A 22,372-nucleotide genomic window follows, 5' to 3' on the forward strand; every position below is an offset into this window, starting at 1 on the left:
GAGATGGGCTTTCAGATGCCATCTAGTGAATGTGTTGATCGTTTTTTGCTTCTCACTTAGTGATGCTGATTTAAGAGAATATTTTGATGGAGATTCTTCGTGCTTGAACGGATCGTGTCTACGGTGAGGATTGAAGATGATCTTGATTTGGAGAATTTTGAAGAGTCTTCTGGAATGAAATTCAAAGTGGTTGAGGTTTGAATTGGAGGAGATATGATTATGGAAATTTATAGGAATGAGAAGTCGATTCTCACGTTGCGATTTATATATAGTGAACAAGCATTGATGTTGGGCGATTTATATATAAGTTAGTCCAATGTGTTCATTAACTAAATACTATATTGGTTGACCAAGTGACTTTAAAACGAAAGAGGAGGAAGGTGAATTGTGATATAAAAAAATCTTTAAAAAAAAAACGAAAGATGATTTATAAAATAAATAAATAAAACATAAAATTATAAATATTTTTAATAATAATAATACATTATTGTTATGTCTAGGGCAATTTATATATGAAAAAGAGTTTATTAAAACAAAATGAGATTTGAAATAAATAAGAAATAAAACTAATAAAATTTAGGAAAGAGAGATAAGATAGCAATATTAATTTATTCAACAATGTTTAAAATAAGTTTGCAGAAGCATGAGAAAACACGTAGAATAATTGCCGGAAGCGAGAATTTGGAACGAAGACCGTAGAAACAAACAATGATAAATTAAAAAGGAAATCGTCGCCTGAGAGATTCGAACTCTCGCGGGGAAACCCCATGTACTTAGCAGGCACACGCCTTAACCACTCGGCCAAAGCGACTCGGTTGAATGCAATCTAGTGAACCAATTATTCCAGAGACGTTGAATGCAACTAGTATTCCAGAGACGTTGCAGTACTTCATATTGATGTGGACGAGGGAGGCTACATCGTCTAGACTCACTAGGAACGATCGATAAAGAATGTCGTTGTAGACATTTTCACATGGGATCACAGAGAAACAAACACTCACAGTTCTCTTGCTACTTATTTATCCCAAGGATACCGGTAGGCATATCTTTCCACATGGACGAGTAGAAGAATCATTGAATGCTAGTAGGCTTTGGCCTTCGCAAAATCACTGATCTTGCTTTCTCAAGCACATCTTTGTGAAGATTCTAAAGTACATCAGATTGCATGAACTTTCATCGTCTATGAGGATCCATGAGATAGAGTAATTAGCGATGGGAGCAATAATGATCAACAAAAGTATAACATTACGAGTTCTATTCACCTTTTCATGGTCTTAGAACCCTATGATTGGTCTGTCACATTTTTTGTTCCTCACTTAGTGATGCTAATTTAAGAGAGTATTGTGGTGGAGATTCTTCCTGCTTGAACGGGTCGTGTCTACGGTGAGGATTGAAGATGATCTTGATTTGGAGAATTTTGAAGAGTCTTCTGGAATGAAATTCAAAGTGGTTGAGGTTTGAATTGGAGGAGATATGATCATGGAAATTTATAGGAATGAGAAGTTGATTCTCACATTGCGGTTTATATATAGTGAACAACCATTGAGCCTATACGGTATTGGGCCCTTTCTCGGTCCAAAACACTTTTGATACACCTAAAGTGACCTAGCCATTAATCACAATACCATAAATTGCTATCGATTACCAAGAGTTTTTAGTCATAATATATTAGCAATAAACATTAAACTAAAGACCAATCTCTTAAGAAATTACAATTTAAAATTAAGTTAAGTGTTAAGAGAAATTTAACGGTCAGAAGGGTTTACTGTGATCTCTTGACAAAGAAGGGGAAGAATATATAAGTAATAATATTTGTTAATTTTATATTTGTATCACAAAGAAAATCTCATTATTGTTATGTTTAGGGCAATTTATACATATAAAAAAGAAAAAGTTAATTTATAAAATAAAAAAAAAACATAAAATTATAAATACATAAACTGTTTTTAATAATAATTCATTATTAGGGCAATTTATACATAAAAAAGAGTTTATTAAAATAAAATGAGATTTGAAATAAATAAAAAAACTAATATAATTTAGGAAAGAGAGATAAGATAGTAGTATTAATTTATTCAACAATGTTTAAAATAAGTTTGCAGAATGGATTGTTAGATAGCATGAGAATGAGAAAACTGCCGGAATTGATTAAAGCGAGAATTTGGAACGAAGACCGTAGAAACAAACAACGATAAATTAAAAAGGAAATCGTCGCCTGAGAGATTCGAACTCTCGCGGGGAAACCCCATGTACTTAGCAGGCACACGCCTTAACCACTCGGCCAAAGCGACTCGGTTGAATGCAATCTAGTGAACCAATTATTAGAAGTATAAATACTGCTTAACATGTTGACAAAACCCAAATCTATATCCTACTGTTTTTATCTCATACTAGTTCTATAACAAACTAACATTTTCATAATCATATATTAACCTTTATCCTACTTCTAACTTGTATAAATAATTACACGCTCCAATTTAAACAACTTTTTCTTTTTTAATTTTAAATCACTAGAAAACTATTTATTCTTTAAACAACACTACTTTTTTTTTTTTAATTTAAACAACACTATTTTTAAACTTGTTTTTTTTTTTGTGCTCTAAATGTGTTTGTTAAATATTTTTAAAATAGAAAATCATTTTTAAAAAATAAAATAATAAATTCTTTTTATAGATTGTATTTCAGAAATCAAATTCTAAGATTTTATAATAATTATTTTATATTTAAGAGTATATGAAGATGTATTTTAGAGGCCATTGTTAACGCTTGCCTTCTTTACATAATTGATTAAAAAAATTATGATTCCTCCAATCAAGGTTATAGGTAATAGAATTGAGTCGGGGTCCACTCCATAGCACTTCATAGTGTTGCAGTATTTGACAAAGATCGAAAGGTTCAAATTTGGGTCATTTGTTGGGGAATCAAAGAACTGGTTCTACTGTACCATGTGCAGTAGAGAGGGTTTCAATTCAAAATTGTATGTTGCTATGGCAGGACGAACAATGCTAGAATGTGGTTCCTCAGTCGAGGGAACCGCAAATTCTTTAAGAGGGCGATTATCATCATCGACCATCACTTATTGGTTTCGAAGCAATCGACGTCTCTCGTGGAGATAACATTCAATTTCTTTAATCGGCTCAACGAGGCTCCCGAAACTTCGAGAAAAGTCATCACAAAGCTAGAACTATCATGCTAAGTGCTATCTCACATGCAGAATACGAGAAAATCACAAATAGAGACACAACGCATGATATGTTTGAGTCACTCAAAATGACTCATGAAGGTAATGCTCAAGTCAAAGAGACAAAAGCTCTGGCCCTAATCCAGAAGTATGAAGCATTCAAAATGGTCGAGTGAATCCGGATCGGAAGAAGAAGATGAGTTATCTCTGCTCTCCAAAAGAGTCAACCAACTCTAGAAGCATAAGCAAAGGAAGTTCAGAAACTTCAGAAGACCAGATTATAAAGGAGAATCGTGTGGATACAAGAAGACTAGCAAACAAGGTGTTGTATGTTATGAATGCAAAGAACCAGAACACTTCAAGAATGAATGTCCCAAAATGCAAAGAGAAAGGCCGAAGAAAAGATTTGAAAAGAAGGAATGTCTGATGGCCACGTGGGATGATTCAGAATCTTCTGATGAAGAATCTAACTCTAAAGATGAACATGCAAATCTAGCATTCATGGCTACTAAAAAAGATGACTCAGGCTCAGATTCAGAAATGGACGAGGTATTTTTGAAATCACTAGAGATGAGCTTGCAGAAAGCTTGTCAGAACTTCTGGAAAACCATAGTAAATTAAGAATCAATTACAAGAAACTTAAAAACAATCTTGTAGTTGAAACATAGAAACTTAAAGCAGAGAATGATGATCTTAAAGAAAATAATCTGAAACTTATAGAGGAATTGAAAACTCAAAAGATTTCTAAGTCAGATATTGTTTCAAGTTCTAAAGATATTATGGAATAATATGACTCTGGTTTTCAAAGATTTCTTACTAAAAGTATAAACAAAAGCAAGATGGCTTCTATGATATATGGTGTAAGTAGAAATAATAGAACAGGAATTGGTTATGAGACACCTAAGGGAAAAGAACCGTATCAACCTAAACCTGTTGATGAAATGACCATTACATATAAACCCTTGCACACGCAATTTAATTTTGGTCACACTCATGACATAAAATATACATCCTATTCTGATAACTCTTATGCTAAACCTAAGTTCAAACAGAAATTTCGGCACTCTAACACCAAAGGACCCAAAAAGATATGGATACCTAAGGAGAAAATGATCTATGTTGCAGATGTCCTTAGCAGTGAAGTTGAAACACCAGTCATGGTACCTAGACTCTGGATGCTTGCGTCACATGACTGGAAGAAATCCTATGTTCTAAAGCTTGGAACTTAAATCTGGCGGAGACGTTAGATTTGGAGGGAACCAAAAAGGAAAGATTATTGGTTCAGGAACGATCAGTAACGGTAAATCTCCCTCTATAACTAATGTTTTACTGGTAGAAGGATTAGCTCATAACTTGTTATCCATAAGTCAGTTAAGTGACAACGGCTATGACATAATCTTTAATCAAAAGTCTTGTAAGGCTATTAGTCAGAAAGATGGATCAATCCTCTTTACTGGTAAGAGAAAGAACAATATTTATGAGATTGATCTTTCTGAACTTAAATCTCATAAAGTAACTTGTCTTCTGTCTGTTAACGATGAGCAATGGGTTTGGCACAGAAGATTGGGACATGGTAGCTTGAGGAGATTATCTTAACTTAACAAACTCAATTTGGTAAGAGGACTCCCAAATCTAAAGTTCAACTCAGATGCTCTTTGTGAAGCATGTCAGAAGGGAAAGTTTTTAAAAACCTCTTTTAAACCTAAAAATGTTGTTTCTTCCTCTAGACCATTAGAACTTCTGCATATTGATTTATTTGGTTCAGTGAAAACTGCATCAATAAGAGGCAAGAAGTACGGATTGGTTATTGTTGATGACTACAGTAGATGGACATGGGTAAAATTCTTAAAACACAAAGATGAGTTACATTCTGTGTTCTTTGACTTCTGGAAACAAGTCCAAAATGAAAAAGAATTTAAAATCATAAAGGTTAGAAGGGATCATGGAGGAGAATTTGAGAACCGTCTCTTTGAGAAGTTCTTTAAAGATAATGGAATCTCCCATGATTTCTCCTGTCCAAGAACTCCTCAATAAAATGGAGTTGTAGAACGTAAGAACAAAACATTACAAGAAATGGCCAGGACCATGATCAATGAAACCAATATGGCTAAACATTTCTGGGCAGAAGCAATAAACACGACATGCTATATTCAAAATAGGATCTCCATAAGACCTATTCTTGAAAAGACTCCTTATGAATTGTGGAAGAATAGAAAACCCAACATTTCTTATTTTCATCCATTTGGATGTACTTGTTATATTCCAAATACCAAAGAACATCTGAACAAGTTTGATTCTAAAGCACAAAAATGTTTCCTGCTGGGATACTCTGAACGCTCAAAAGGCTATAGAGTATACAATACAAAAACTTTGATTGTTGAAGAATCAACCAATATCAGATTTGATGATAAGCTTGGCCATCAAAAGCCAAAGCAAACTGAAAATTTTGCAGATATGGAAGTACAACTCACAAATTATGAAGATTCAGAAGCTAGAGATGCTACAGAAGTGCCTCCAATCACATCAACTATGGAAAACTTAAGAATTTCTGAAGAGCCTCCTCTCAAAATATCCTCAAGACTCACTTCATATCATCTAGAAGATGTTATACTTAGAAATAAAGATGACCCCATCAAAACTAGATCATTTCTCAAGAACAACAAAAATTCACTATTTGGATTAGTCTCCATAATTGAGCCAAACTAAATTGATGAAGCTCTTCAAGATATAGATTGGATTATTGCTATGCAAGAAGAACTGAATCAATTTACCAGAAATGATGTATGGGATCTAGTTCCAAGGCCTAAAGGATTCAATATCATTGGAACAAAGTGGGTATTCAGAAACAAACTAAATGAGCAAGGTGAAGTCATCAGAAACAAAGCACGACTAGTTGCACAAGGATATAGTCAACAAGAAGGTATTGACTATAATGAAACCTTTCCCCAGTCGCAAGGTTAGAATCTACCAGACTATTAATTGCTTATGCTGCTAAATATAACATCACTTTGTATCAAATGGATGTTAAAAGTGCATTTTTAAATGGTTATATTGAAGAAGAAGTGTATGTTCATCAACCCCATGGCCTTGAAGACTCAAAATATCCAGAACATGTTTTTAAACTTAAAAAGTCTTTATACGGACTAAAACAAGCTCCCCGAGCTTTGTATGAACGATTAAGTTCACTCCTTCTAGATAAAGATTTTACCAGAGGGAAATTGGATACAACTCTATTTCGTAAAACGTTTAAAAATGATATTTTACTCTGTCTAATATATGTAGATGATATTTTTTTTGGAACCTCTAATATCTCTCTTGGAAAAGAATTTGCTGAATCGATGCAAGCAGAATTTGAAATGAGCATGATGGGATAACTTAAATACTTTATGGGAAATCAAATCAATCAAACTTCTGAAGGAACTTACATACATCAAACAAAGTATGTCAAGGAACTTCTGAAGAAACTTCAGTTATTAGAAAGCAAAGAAGCAAAAACCCCAATGCATCCTACATGTATACTAGGAAAAGACGAGATAAGTAAGAAAGTAGATCAGAAGATCTACAGAGGTATGATTGGTTCCTTACTTTATATGACTGCATCTAGACCATATATTTTGTTTAGTTTATGTTTATGTGCAAGATTCCAATCAGATCCTAGAGAATCTCACTTGACCGCTGTCAAGCGAATTCTGAGGTATCTGAAAGGTACTACTAATATGGGACTGTGTTACAGAAAATCTAAAGATTTCAATTAAGTAGGTTATTGTGATGCCGATTTTGTTGGAGACAGAATAACATCTGGAAGCTGTCAGTTTCTAGGAAATAATCTGATCTCTTGGCATAGAAAAAAGCAAGCCACAATTGTACTATCAACTACTGAAGCAGAATACGTAGCTGCTGCAAGCTACAACACTCAGATGCTTTGGATGTAAAGTTAGTTAGAGGATTATCACATCTATGAGCGTAAGATTCCAATTTTCTGTGATAATACTTCTGCTATATGTCTATCTAAAAATCCTATTCTACACTCCATAGCTAAACACATAGAAATTAAGCATCACTTCATTATGGACTATATTCAGAAAGGGATATTAAGTTTAAATTTCATTGATACAGACCATCAATGGGCTGATATCTTCACAAAACCTCTTTCTGAAGATAGATTCAAATTCATTCTAAAGAATATTAGTATGGAATTGTGTCCAGAATGAAGTTATGTTCAAATATCTAATGTAATTTCGGAACATTCGGTTGCCTAACATGAACTATCTGATTTATAACTTCTCAAAAGTTAAAACAAATATCATCTAGAAATATCTGACCTACTTGGTTCAAAAGCCTATTTTCTAAGTTGATTTAGAAGTTCATCAAATAAAACTTCTAGTTCACGTCAACCTGAGAATTTGACACGTGTTCACTCTCTGAAAGGTCGCGCGTGCAAAGCTATTGAGGCACGAGTCATTGGTAACTGTTGTATTAATTTCTCTACGTTATCCCTAATTTCATTAATCATGACTCTACTATCCCTTGGTTTTCTAAATATTTTCTTTTCATTCCATAATGCATGTGAATCTCTGCATTAATTGCTTCTGGCTATACGTTTTCACTTCCTTTCTCTTCATACTTATATAAAACCGCTCCTTTGTCAAATATCCAATCAAGTCTTAAACCTAATATGTGTCAAATCTCTACTCTAAACCGAATCTTTATCATTTTCTTCATGGCTTCCCAACCAACCCTCACTGTTCTCAAAGAACAATTTCGCTGGTTAGCCAAAGGCACTGACCACTACATCAACTGTTTCTATCAACAAGGTTGTAGATCATATATTGGTATTCTCTGTGGTTCTATCTTCCTCAATTTAGTAAAAGAATTCTGGAAAAATGCTTCTGGCAGTGATGACAATCTGAGCATCTCTTCCTCCATCTATGGATTTCAGCTCACCATCTCTGAAGCCTCCATTGCCATAGCCATTGGATGTCCCTCTAAACATAATGCTGCATGTCTAACATCCTTCGATCATGCAAATGCTTTTGTCATTCCTACTGACCTAAGTAAACCGGCCCGTCGTGTGTTCAACAATCTATACTTTATTTCCTCAACAAAAAGGGTCTGGTTTCGTCTCATTCTCTCAAACCTACTACCTCGAGGAAAATTCCACAAGATCTTGCACTCTAGAGATAGGTTCCTGATTATCGTCTGGAAACAAATCAGCCATTAAATCTTGCCGCCATTATTTTTGGACACTTGTGAGAGTCTCTGACTGCTTTCAAACTCGGTCAAAACTTCTACATATCTTATGGTAGAATCCTGTCAGTTCTGTTCGAGTCTGCAGGTGTTGTAGAAACTCTTCGCACTACAGAACTTCCAAACAGAGATGAAGTATTGTTTGCTGAACCCTGCGAAGCCTTTTCTTTTACCAGTGGATCTTATGAGTTTGACAACTAGGAATCTCTGTCTTTAGTATTGATGTTTGTAATTGTTCTATTTTAATGAAAATTTTCTTTGTGTCTGCATTTCGGTTTGTCACTAAAAGGGGATAACATTGAATTTGATACTTATAATAGCTTGCCTGGCTCAAAACCTCAAACATTTTAACATATTTATGGACTAAGTAATAACATGATATAATAAAAAAAGAAATATCTAAATCAAGGAAGCACTTGTTTTATGGCTACATTTTTACGCTTTTTGATTTATGACAAAAAGGGGGAGAAAGAGATACATTCTGATCTAATTAAACATATGAGAAAGAGATACATTTTGATCTAATTAAACATATGAGAAAGTGATACATACTGATCTAATTAAACATATGGAGAAAGTGATACATTATGATGATCTAATAAATAATAATCTAATAAAGAATATAAAGCAGAAGTGATATTCTGATCTGACAGTTATTATGGGACTTAGTCTCAAACACTTCTAACTTGTATACAAGAAGTATTTGTTTTTGAAAGAATATGCAGGAAATTCTGATTCTAAAAGACAATACTATAGAAGCGCGCTTTGTAAAGTTGTATCAGTGAATCTTCTGAAGAAACATACTAAAGAGTAAAATACTCAGGGAAGTTATCTTTTACATTTCTCTCTAAGTATTTATTTCAGGGGGATATTATTTCTCTTATATACAAAATTTCTGATCAGAACGTAAATGTTTTGTCATCGTCAAAAAGGGGGAGATTGTTAGAACATAGTTTGGTTCTAATCTTATCTTAGTGTTTTGATGATAACAATTAAATAAATTTTGTATAAGTAAATATGATACTCTAATTATATATCTCTTACTTCAGAAGAAGTTCTAATGTATGCTGAAGTTCAAGCAAAATAAGTACCATCAGAACTTGGACTACATACAAATGCTGAAAGAAAGTTACGCTGAAGTCTAAAGAAGTTCTAATGAAGAAACTTCTTAAAGCACCAACTGCTGAAGCATAATTCTGATAGACGTTATCTCTACAAAGGCAGAAAGAAGTTTTCTTGAAGAAATACAAAATAAAATACTCTGACAGAAGAAAGATTACCATTGGAGACATAATGATTATTAACGGCTAAAAGCAGATTTAGTAACAAGTCTCAAGAAGCGTGGAAAGCAAGTTTATCCAAGATAACACGCAAACATGAAAGGCTAGGCTAGCCTATTATCCAGCATTCGACGAAATCTTCAAAACGCTATAAATAGAAGATCATTTGAAAAAGAAAACAAGACACAATACAAGAGAGCTCATACATGATATAAACAACACAAGCGAGATACTTACAAATTCGCTTAAAGAAAATCTTTCATACTTTAACACTTATACTTAAAGAAAATATCATTGTTCAAAGTATCAGTTTAAGTTCATCTTCATTGTACTAAACTTAGTGAAAAATCACAGTTGTGATATAGCTTAGATTAAGAAGCATTTAAGATCACTTGTTAGAAATTATGTCTGTAGTTTTCTTGAGTAACCAAGTTGTGGTTAAGATTCTCAAGAAGTCAAAGTTTGTATTCCTTGAGTAACCAAGTTGTGGTTAAGATTCTCAAGAAAACGTTGGTTGTTGCCTTCATGGATTTTTGTAATCAGTTTTTTGATTAGTGGATTAAGTCCTCGATTGAGAGAGGCGAAATCACCTTGGCGGGTGGACTGGAGTAGTTGAGTTATAATGAACCAGGATAAAAATACCGTGTCATTTTTATATTGCGAAAAGAAGCCACTTGTTATACCCCAAAATTTGCCCGCATCTTTTTCAGAAAGAAGGCAACAAACTTCTGTCTAAAAATTGGGAGTTTCATATAATCTTGATTTTATTTCATAAATATCCTGATTTTATGAATACTCAGTTTTTAGAATTTTTCTTGTACGGTATTTTGGTTCGCTGTTGAATTTATTCTTACACAAACGCCAAGTACTGTTTATTGCTTCACATACGCTGTTTATTTGAGATTTATTTGCAGATAAATAGTACTGACGCAATTGGTACAGAATTAAATTTTGCAGGCGCAGAGTCCGGGGATTCAGACTGTACTGGTAACAAGTAAATTATTATTATTAGTTTTTGTTTCCCACTAATTTTTGTACTATATTATTATTTTCAAAATCTCTTCTATTATTTTCAAATCTTTTCCTTTCTTTTCAAATCTCTTTCTTTCAAATCGAATCCTAGCTTTATTCTATACATCTCTCTTTTCAAACCCTACCATACACTTTCTTTCAAATCCTACTACCACTCAAATTTTCCTTTTTTGTACGGAATCACTTCATTCCTCAACGTCTCTATCCTTCTTTTCACTCTATAAATACCTCTCATTTTTTCCATAAATTCTCACATCAAATTTCAACTCATTTCTCAAATTTCTACCTCATATTTATTTTCTCTTCTTCCCCGGCAAAAATGGCAAAGTGGATGGATACGTGTTTTCTTATGGTCATCACTGTCTTGGTGGTGATCATGTCCTTTTTCTGTCTACATAGTCCTGAAAAATGCGGACCTGGGTTGCTTACACTTCCGTTCATTTATATGTTGCTATTTATAGCATGGGTTTTTAATCGTCATTTTTAAAGTTTGTCGTATCTTTCGCTTTCAAATAATGTACCGTTCATTATATTTGTCGTACTGTTCATTATATTATGTAATATTTGTACTGTCAGTATTAAATGTCGTACTATTTGTCGTACTGTCGTTTAATTATCAAGATAATATTATGTGTGTTTATTGCTAGTTAAATATTTATTTTTCTGTGCATTAAATATTTTTCAAGGTTATTATCGGTAATTTCGTTCACGTACGGTATATTTTATTTATTTATTATGTTTGTGTTTTTCTAACAACTCATGTAAATAAATTTTCACCATTAACACAACAAAAAAACAAAAAGAAAAAATTAACTTTAACTGTTAAGTTTTCACTTTAACTGCTTTGTTAATGCCCGGACAGCCAGTTGACAGTCAAACTCGCTGACAGCACGATTCTCCGTGTTTTGTACCATCAATCAAATCAATATTTTGCATTTCAAAATTCCAAGATTTTTGTTCTAGAAGTCTTCTGATAATCACATGATCAGCAGAGGCTCAGCACTGCACAAAAATCAAGTACGCTTAACTGTCTCCTACACAAACAGTCCCTAACTAGGGTTTTTGTTTTTTCAGGAGAACGAGTTTTTTGAGACCTCAAATGGATTTCATGGACCTCCATATGTCTCAAAGTACCACCAGACAAATTTTCAAACTTCAATTCACTCAGACGCACAGTCAGCAGCTCAAACAGTCAACAGACGACCAGTTTGACCAAAAAGTCAATAGACAGTCAAAAATGAAATTTTTTGTCAACATCCATATTTTGTCAAAAGATTTATCATTTGATCAATGGTTGATCATAATTCATCAAGAAAAGATCAGAAATCAACAAAACCCTAAGTTTCAAAATTAGGGTTTTCTCCTAAAAAGTCAACTGAACTTTGACCGGCCATAACTCTCTCCTCGTTCATTCAAAAAATTCCAACCAAAGCTTGTTTTGAAGGAAATTCAATTATCTTTCAAATGCAATTGATCCCATGGTCATTGGATTTACCATTTCGAAAATATGAGCCAGGACATTACAGGTCATTTTCAAAGTCAACAAAGGTTTTTTGTCAAAGGCCATAACATCAAGATAACTTCTCCAAATGCAAAAAATTTCCAAAGTAGCTTGTAGAGGACATCTTGAGGTTTCTAAAAAGTACAAGAACTCCTTCATATGATCAAAATTGAGGGAGATATGCCTTGTTGAAGTTGGCTATTTTTTGGGAAAATGCATGAAACCAACATTGATCAAAAATGTTTTTCTTCCAAAAGAGGCCAAGCATTCATGATCCAAACATGTTTCTAATGATACTAAAGGGCTCCCATGATCAACATTAGGCCCATGACATTTTTGTTTCCTTTTAATTTAATTTAATTACATTTAAAATTAAATTAAAATTAAATTAAGAAAGAAATGGTTCAAGACAATTATCCAAGGCTCTTGCCCTTAGTATGAGTCACCAAGGTGGCTTAATTTCTGCAACAAAGAAATGGTACAGCAGGCCTAGAGCAAGAGGTTGAAGAAAAATGAAGCCATAGTAAAAAATTCAAAGCTTTATATATTAAAAAATTCAAAAAATCAAAAGCCATCAATAATTGTTAGCTTAAGATTTAAGCACTCTTGTTGCTCATATAATGCTTAGCATACTTCAATAGGAAGAGAGACACGAATTCAGAGCCAATCCTATGCTTGTATCATACTTGTAGCAACTTGAAAATTTCAAAGAAAACTAAATTTCGAATTTTGAGTTCAAGCTAGTTTCAATCCAAACTAAACATTCAAACATCATCCCTGAACATCATTGAACATATCTAAATCAATTTAAAGCCTCAAAGCCTCACAAATCGAGCCATACAAGCCACGGTTTGTCAAGAACTAAATCAAGTTCTAACACATACTTACATGTTTATTTAATTGAATTTAACCTTGTATTTGTGTTTATAATGAAGTATAGATGCTTTCTGGGTGGTTTAATTAAAGTTTAAGTGCAAAACGAAGTATACACCATTTTAGGGTTTTTGAGTTCAAAAAGAGGGGTCTTCGTTTTAAGCAAAATTTCAGGAAACTAATGGTTCTAATGAGTTCATGAGGTCCATACGAGCTCAACCATGGTCTCATATTAGATTTATCATGCTTGTGTGAGATTTTTGAATTTGCAGGAGCTTTAGTGACGGAAAAAACCGTAGGTAAAACCTTTACCTACAGTTGCAGGTATTTGAAATGAAGAAGACGAAGACATGGCTTGTTCTGATTGGTTGGTTTGCGCGCGCGTATATTTTGAAGTTCAGACCAATCATATGCTTTGCGTTCCACAATCATATCATGTGCCTTATGATCTCAGCCATCAGATTTCATTAATTCAAGATCCAACGCGCTTGAATGCTCATCCTTACCATAGACCTTCCTATCAACCACAACAGATCATTAATTATATATTTTCCATTTTATTTTATTTACTTTGCAAAATTAATTTAAAATAGTTTAAAAAATAAAAAAAATATAGTAAAAATATTTTTAGGTTTATAAAATAATATATTATTTTTTGATACAAAAATATTTTATTTTTCTTAGTAATTTAAATATTTTGTTTAATTAATTAGATAATATTTATATATTTATCTTTTAATTATTTCTAACCTATCAAAAAATCAGAAAAAAATATTTTCTTTTTATTTAATCAAGTTTATATATTATAAACTAATTTTGTGCATATTTAGAATATTTTTCCCTTTAAGTTTAAATTATTTGTATAATTATTTGTATAATTATTAATTAATTAGCTTAATAATATCCAAAATAACTTCAAAAATCCCAAAAAAATTAGTTTTATTTTAAAATTAATTAACAAACAATTTGGACATATTTTAGACTTATTTTTTTTTAGGTTTAAATTTTATTTCTAATTCTTAGTTTTTTAATTAAATCAATTATGCATTAGTTTTGATTAAAATCAATCATCCAAAAATATTTCCCCTTTATCTTATTGTAATTTAAATTCATAGATAAGTGTATAGGTTGTCAAAATTCATGTAAATAGCGTAGTTTACATTTCTCGCACAATCGATGTAATAGCGTAGATTTACTTTCCGCATTTTACATTTCCGCACTTTAATTTCTGTACATATAAAACTGCGTGTATGACAAAGATAAAAACTGAAGCGCTAGATCACTAACTTCAAAGACAAATATATCTGAAAATAAAACACAATCACACTTGCACCTCTTAGGGTAATCCCTCTGTTACTCTTTCCAAAATCAATTCTATTGTTTCAAATGCAATTCAAATAAATTCTTTCTGTATCCAGTCAAAGAAAATTTTCTAAAAGAAAATAGGAAAGGACCTTATGAACTTAGGGTAGATCTCCTAATTGCTTGTTCAAATCAAACAAAACAACAAATGTTTCACATATCACTGTTTTTCAAAACAAAACTTTCAAAAAAATACAACATTTTGTATATATCCAAACAAGGATCATTACGAAGTTAAAGATCTTTTTTCAAAACATCTTTCGAAAGATAAAACACTTTGTATACATCCGCACAAGGATCATTACAAAGTTAATTTACAAAGGTATTTTAAAACCACATACAAGCATTTCAAAGCAAGACAAATGATTCAAACAAGTGAGCTAAGCAATTAAGAGCCCATGGATAACTGTAACACCCCATAATTTCAGTTTATTAATTTAATTTGGATTTAAATTAAATAATTGGAATTTTAGTATTTTTATTTGGAATTATTTGGAAAATGGTGAAATATTGACATTTGGGCCTAGAGTGGTGATTAGCAGAAGAGGGGGTGTTGACTAAGCAAGCCCATTATAATATTTATTTTATTTTTCATAAAATAAGGAATTTGGGGAAAAGAGGAAGGAGAAGCAGGAACTGAGTCTGAAGAAAGGAGAACACGTGAAAGTGAGAAGAGCCAAAAGGGGAGAAGAACTTCGAAGATTCGACTCTGAGGTAAGGGGGGATTCTTCGGGTTAGTATTCCTTATGTGATTGTAGGTAGTATGATTGATTAGGATTGTGGTCTAGTTCAATCGTACGTGTCGGGTTGGGAATTTGTTAGGTTTTGATAATCTTGTATGAATTGACATGATTTTGTTGATACTTGTGATATATGATGTTAATACATGTCAATAACTTGTTTGAAATGTGTAATTGTGTGAAAATCAATGATAATTGTGTGTATGTTCGTATGTACCTGAAATTGGGGTTATGGGATAGGGTAAAAGCTGTCAAAATGTTGATTTTGGCTGTGCAGGTACGTAGGAACCGGTTCCCATGTGGGACGAACCGGTTCCACCTTGTAAAAACAGAGAAATATGGATTCTGGGCAGCTGGGAACCGGTTCCCATGTAGGGACAACCCGGTTCCCCATAGTAAAAACCAGAGACGAGACTTTGAAGCTGCCAGGAACCGGTTCCCACGTAGGGACAACCCCGTTCCTGCAGCACTTTTTCTAAAAATGTTTTATCTTTGAAAACTCATAACTTTTGATCCGAGTATCCGATTTATGTGCCGTTTTGGGCGTTGCGAAGCTAATGAGATGCTTTATCTGATGAATTGATAAAATGGACAATAGCCAACTTTACTTTTTAAACTCGATTTAATTATTAATGAATTGAAAGATAGTATATGTATATGTGCTTATATATATGACTATTGATGCATGTTCTGTATTGGTGATGAGATTGTGATATTTATTGGGTGATGTTGGTTTATAACATGTCGTAAATGAATACATATTTTGTGATTATGTTGTTGGGTTGTTTTGATAATTGGTTACATTGTGTGCAATGATGTTAGATGTAACGATGTATGAACGTGGTGATGATTGATGAATTATGAATGTTAATATACTGTTAATATTAACATGTGAACTGTGGTGAATGTATGTGTGATATGTTTGTATGAATGCTAAGAATATATACATGCTTATTGGTGATGATTTGGTGATGATAATGAGACGATGTGTTACATCGGATTGGTGATGTTGTAAGCATGTTATATGTTGCATTCATTGGCATACATTTTTGGTGATGGATCCCGGTGATGAAAGTGGATCAAAACGGTGGGCATGATTCCCAGTGTGTGGAATCGGTGCTGGATATTTTGGTGAGCATGATTCCCAGTGTGTGGAATCGGTGCTGGATATTTTGGTGAGCATGATTCCCAGTGTGTGGAATCGGTGCTGGATATTTGGTGAGCATGATTCCCTGTGTGTGGAATCGGTGCTGGTTAAACTGTATCTCAGTGATGAGGATATCAGTTGGATGGGTATATCCCATGTATGGTACCACATGCATAGTGTCAGTTTAATCATATGCATTGGTTATAACATGATTGGATGGAATTCAGTGTTATGCCTTGGTGTGTTTATATGATTGATGTATTAAGAATATGTTGTTAATATAACTTGATCATTGGTATAATTGATGAGTTGTGGGCCGATGGCCAATATTGTTGGATTGATGTTTACTTGTTGTAATAATTCTGATTATATGTATGATTGAGTGGATGATAATTACTATGAGATTTTATTGCTTATGATTGCATAATGCTTATTAATTCGAATGAAACTCACCCTTACTTTGATGATTTCAGATTAAGGATGTAGCGGCGTCTTGATTGGGTGAAGATAGCTTATAGACTAGCCCTTAGTTCGTGTCGAGTCATGCTCTGATTGTAACACTGGGAAACGCTAGTTTAGAGACGAATTATTATGTCGGTCTTTGTTGTTTATAATTGTATTAGAGGACTTGCATGAATGATGATGAATATGCAATGTTATGAATTATAATCCGCTGTGTTGAACATGAATTGTATTTATGTTAAATGGTTCCTCGTGTGGCATGACAAATGACTATAGTATTTTATGTTAAAGAAGTTGTGACATCCTTGTATTTCATGTTTACTCTGAATATTATTCTATTTTCCGCGGGGGTTTAGAAGGGTGTTACAATAGTGGTATCAGAGCATTGTCGGTCCTTGCGACCAGAGTCTTGTTGTTAATTTCCTTTCGGTATGCGACATGTGTGTGAAACACTGTCGGTACTCAGTGTGTTCTAAATGTTTGCTTGCAGAAGTGGGATTGAAACTAGTGGGGGAGAAGTCATGCTTCTCGGATATGTCTCAGATGCAAGATGTTAGAGAGATGCGTGGGGCAGTAGTACAAGAGTGTGGAGTTATTGTTTTCTGAAGCGAAGGTGACATGGACCGAAGACCGTGGTTGTTGTTCAGTCGGAGTGTCTCGGAGTAGATGATGGTTATTTCTGAGAAATGGAATTTGGAAGTTGTGATGCCTCAAGTGCTACTGACGTACTGCGATGTTGTTGTATGAGTAGCCCTATGTAAAAGGTTGTTGTTGAAGCAGTGATTAAAAGAAGTATTGTCGTAGACCTTGTCGTAGGATTACTAGTAAGTAATTGAGATGATGGGAGAGGTTATCGATGTTGTTGAGAAAGTTTCGAAGTGCGAGTAATGCAAAGAGACGAATATGATCTCAAGGATAAGAAGGTTGATGATGGCGTACATGAATTTGGTTTCAGGATGTTGCAGAAATCGAACTTCAGCGAGGAAATGTGTTGTTTAAGTTATAAGAAGTTTGGAAGCGAAGAGATGTGATAAGATGATGTTAATAATGAGATTAATTTGAAGAGGATGAGTTTTGGAGCAGAATTTTCGTAAGCAAATCGCAGGAAGATTGCTGAATCGTTATGAAACTTCGAAAATTCATAACTGGAGTTCTGGACATCCGATTTGAGTTCCGTTTGAAGCGTCGGAAAGCTAACGAGATGAACCTTGTTATAAAAATGGTTGCAGCAGCTGTAACATATTTAATTGTGTTAGGATGATGTTAGAAAGAGGTGAAGTTACGGTTACACTTGTCCTTAGAACTAGATTGTTCGTTGGTGCGGCATGGGATGTCAGTGTCAGAGTTAAACAGAATAAAGGAATAATGAGGAGGCTTGTTGAGAAGCAATCTTAGAGATTAAATGTGCCAATTGAGAAGTTTTGGAGATGTCGTATAGAGTTTCGTTGCATGGTATCGGTATTGTATCTTGGGTAACGGTTGGAAACATTCATATCTTGAACTTTGAGTATCGGATTAGGGTGTCGTTTGAGACTACGAAGAGGTGAGATTATGTTATAACTTGTGGTAGAGTTATAAATACAGTAGAGTGGTCCTATGAGGAGATATTATGATGTTGGATAAAGAGGCCTAGACCAGTGTTGAAATAGGAATGCTTATTACCGCGATTGTTCGGAACGAAGTCGAGTAGAATATGTCCTTAATAAATAAGCGGATAAAGATGATTTAAATATTGATGGATTTGAGTGATGAAGGAATCAGTAGAAAAAGTGAAATAGACTTTGGAACCATTTGTGGTATATTGTGATGCGTCGTTGATGGGTTTGGATGGTGTATTGATGTAAAATCAGTAAGTAGTAACTTATGCGTCGGGACGATTGAAAGCGCAGAAAAGGAATTATCTGACTCATGATTTAGATTTGGCAGCCATGGTTTTGTTTTGATGTTGCAGTGACATTATTTGTATGGTTCAAGGTTGCCTCTAAAATTGTCGATACTGATGGTGAAAGAGTTGGATTGAATTGAACAATTCAGAGAATTAAGTTTGGTATGTGAAGGTGCTCCTACTAATGTTGGATTGGGTATGCTGAGACTGACTAATGGTATTCTAGACAAGATTAGAGAAAGCCAGAAAGCTGATAAGTCGACCTTGAATTACAAAGGTAAAGACGGCGAATTCAGAATTAACGAGGATGGTGTAATGAGGTCTAGAAGTCGCGTTTGCGTTCAAGATGTTACCGGGTTGAGAGTTCTAGAAGAAGGACACCGTAGAGAATTAGACAATGTTAATGAGTTGAGTATAAACTCAGGAAGGACACTATTATGTAGTAACAACGGTTTATGCTTAAACATGATTGTCGGCTATCTATTGACAAATTGAGGACTTGATCACCCTTAATCTCTTGTTGATAGTAGGCGGAGTCATATAGATAGTATGAGATTGCTTGTTACCTTAATGGTATAAGATGTGGTGAAGGTTGAGAGGTGAGAATAACCACTCACCATATTGTGGGAACTTATGAGGAAGTGAATATGAAGGGGTGCAAAGCATTGGACGGTGACTTAAGACGAGTAGTCGTAGTCGTACAGCGAAAGTATGATGTAAAGTGGTGTTATGAGTGCTACTCGTGAGTAGTGAGAATTAATATGTCGGGGTTCTACATGGAGAATATATGTTGATCTATAGGTTGGATTTGGAATCTCGTAGACATAAGGATGTCGTGCCAAAGGATTAGAACCCTTTTGAATAATTGCCGAGATGATGGATATCCTATTATGGTTGAATGTAGTTAATGAGTATGTGTTCGAAGAAGTTAAGACAACGAGTTGATACTATGTAATGCCATAATAATTTTGTACTGTTGTAAGGTGTTATGTAAATTTATGAATATAATGTGGAATTATACTCTGCGAAGGACGAAGTTAATCTGATTCTTAGTGGAGAGTGGGACTCAATTGAGCTACCTTGTAAGCAATGGTATATTGAGGATAATGAGCTATGTAATTATAACTACTGATGTGTGCTTGTTCCGATAGTGGGAATGTTTTTAATAGATGAAGTAACTCGGGAATTTGCTTTGAGTAAGTGTAAGTATTACTTTATCGCTCAATTGCAAGAGTGTGCCTAAGGTTGGTACGTGAGTAAATGGAATCCATTACTACAGTGTTGATCAGTTGCGATCATACCATGGATTATGTAATTGTATTATTCAGTTGTTGAGTGTATTGTATGGATCGTACCTCGAAGTTTCATTGTCGTTAATCGTTGGAGTATAGCGAGTGGTATACCCTGGGATGGTCAGATGCGAAGTAAGGGCGGAGATTGAATGCATGAGATATGCTGGTGTTGGTTATGTCAGATGAATTTTGGGACTCGACTAAGAAGGTGTTAGCGGAGAATGGGAGAGTCAAATGAAGTACTCTTATCTGGGACTTTTACTTGAAGTATGTTTTCGAGGACGAAAACTCTTTTAGTGGGGGAGAGTTGTAACACCCCATAATTTCAGTTTATTAATTTAATTTGGATTTAAATTAAATAATTGGAATTTTAGTATTTTTATTTGGAATTATTTGGAAAATGGTGAAATATTGACATTTGGGCCTAGAGTGGTGATTAGCAGAAGAGGGGGTGTTGACTAAGCAAGCCCATTATAATATTTATTTTATTTTTCATAAAATAAGGAATTTGGGGAAAAGAGGAAGGAGAAGCAGGAACTGAGTCTGAAGAAAGGAGAACACGTGAAAGTGAGAAGAGCCAAAAGGGGAGAAGAACTTCGAAGATTCGACTCTGAGGTAAGGGGGGATTCTTCGGGTTAGTATTCCTTATGTGATTGTAGGTAGTATGATTGATTAGGATTGTGGTCTAGTTCAATCGTACGTGTCGGGTTGGGAATTTGTTAGGTTTTGATAATCTTGTATGAATTGACATGATTTTGTTGATACTTGTGATATATGATGTTAATACATGTCAATAACTTGTTTGAAATGTGTAATTGTGTGAAAATCAATGATAATTGTGTGTATGTTCGTATGTACCTGAAATTGGGGTTATGGGATAGGGTAAAAGCTGTCAAAATGTTGATTTTGGCTGTGCAGGTACGTAGGAACCGGTTCCCATGTGGGACGAACCGGTTCCACCTTGTAAAAACAGAGAAATATGGATTCTGGGCAGCTGGGAACCGGTTCCCATGTAGGGACAACCCGGTTCCCCATAGTAAAAACCAGAGACGAGACTTTGAAGCTGCCAGGAACCGGTTCCCACGTAGGGACAACCCCGTTCCTGCAGCACTTTTTCTAAAAATGTTTTATCTTTGAAAACTCATAACTTTTGATCCGAGTATCCGATTTATGTGCCGTTTTGGGCGTTGCGAAGCTAATGAGATGCTTTATCTGATGAATTGATAAAATGGACAATAGCCAACTTTACTTTTTAAACTCGATTTAATTATTAATGAATTGAAAGATAGTATATGTATATGTGCTTATATATATGACTATTGATGCATGTTCTGTATTGGTGATGAGATTGTGATATTTATTGGGTGATGTTGGTTTATAACATGTCGTAAATGAATACATATTTTGTGATTATGTTGTTGGGTTGTTTTGATAATTGGTTACATTGTGTGCAATGATGTTAGATGTAACGATGTATGAACGTGGTGATGATTGATGAATTATGAATGTTAATATACTGTTAATATTAACATGTGAACTGTGGTGAATGTATGTGTGATATGTTTGTATGAATGCTAAGAATATATACATGCTTATTGGTGATGATTTGGTGATGATAATGAGACGATGTGTTACATCGGATTGGTGATGTTGTAAGCATGTTATATGTTGCATTCATTGGCATACATTTTTGGTGATGGATCCCGGTGATGAAAGTGGATCAAAACGGTGGGCATGATTCCCAGTGTGTGGAATCGGTGCTGGATATTTTGGTGAGCATGATTCCCAGTGTGTGGAATCGGTGCTGGATATTTTGGTGAGCATGATTCCCAGTGTGTGGAATCGGTGCTGGATATTTGGTGAGCATGATTCCCTGTGTGTGGAATCGGTGCTGGTTAAACTGTATCTCAGTGATGAGGATATCAGTTGGATGGGTATATCCCATGTATGGTACCACATGCATAGTGTCAGTTTAATCATATGCATTGGTTATAACATGATTGGATGGAATTCAGTGTTATGCCTTGGTGTGTTTATATGATTGATGTATTAAGAATATGTTGTTAATATAACTTGATCATTGGTATAATTGATGAGTTGTGGGCCGATGGCCAATATTGTTGGATTGATGTTTACTTGTTGTAATAATTCTGATTATATGTATGATTGAGTGGATGATAATTACTATGAGATTTTATTGCTTATGATTGCATAATGCTTATTAATTCGAATGAAACTCACCCTTACTTTGATGATTTCAGATTAAGGATGTAGCGGCGTCTTGATTGGGTGAAGATAGCTTATAGACTAGCCCTTAGTTCGTGTCGAGTCATGCTCTGATTGTAACACTGGGAAACGCTAGTTTAGAGA

At 34.2% G+C, this 22,372-nt stretch overlaps 2 non-coding genes across 2 annotated transcripts; both read right to left on the reverse strand.

Moving 5' to 3' along the window:
• Positions 1–729: 729 nt before the first annotated feature.
• TRNAS-GCU (transfer RNA serine (anticodon GCU)) lies at positions 730–811 on the reverse strand. The gene has a single exon. It is a non-coding gene; the product is annotated as a tRNA-Ser (tRNA).
• Positions 812–2,209: 1,398 nt separating this feature from the next.
• Positions 2,210–2,291, reverse strand: TRNAS-GCU (transfer RNA serine (anticodon GCU)). The gene has a single exon. It is a non-coding gene; the product is annotated as a tRNA-Ser (tRNA).
• Positions 2,292–22,372: the final 20,081 nt, after the last annotated feature.

Source organism: Vicia villosa, linkage group LG5, assembly GCF_029867415.1.
Source record: "Vicia villosa cultivar HV-30 ecotype Madison, WI linkage group LG5, Vvil1.0, whole genome shotgun sequence".
Classification (NCBI taxonomy): Eukaryota; Viridiplantae; Streptophyta; class Magnoliopsida; order Fabales; family Fabaceae; genus Vicia; species Vicia villosa.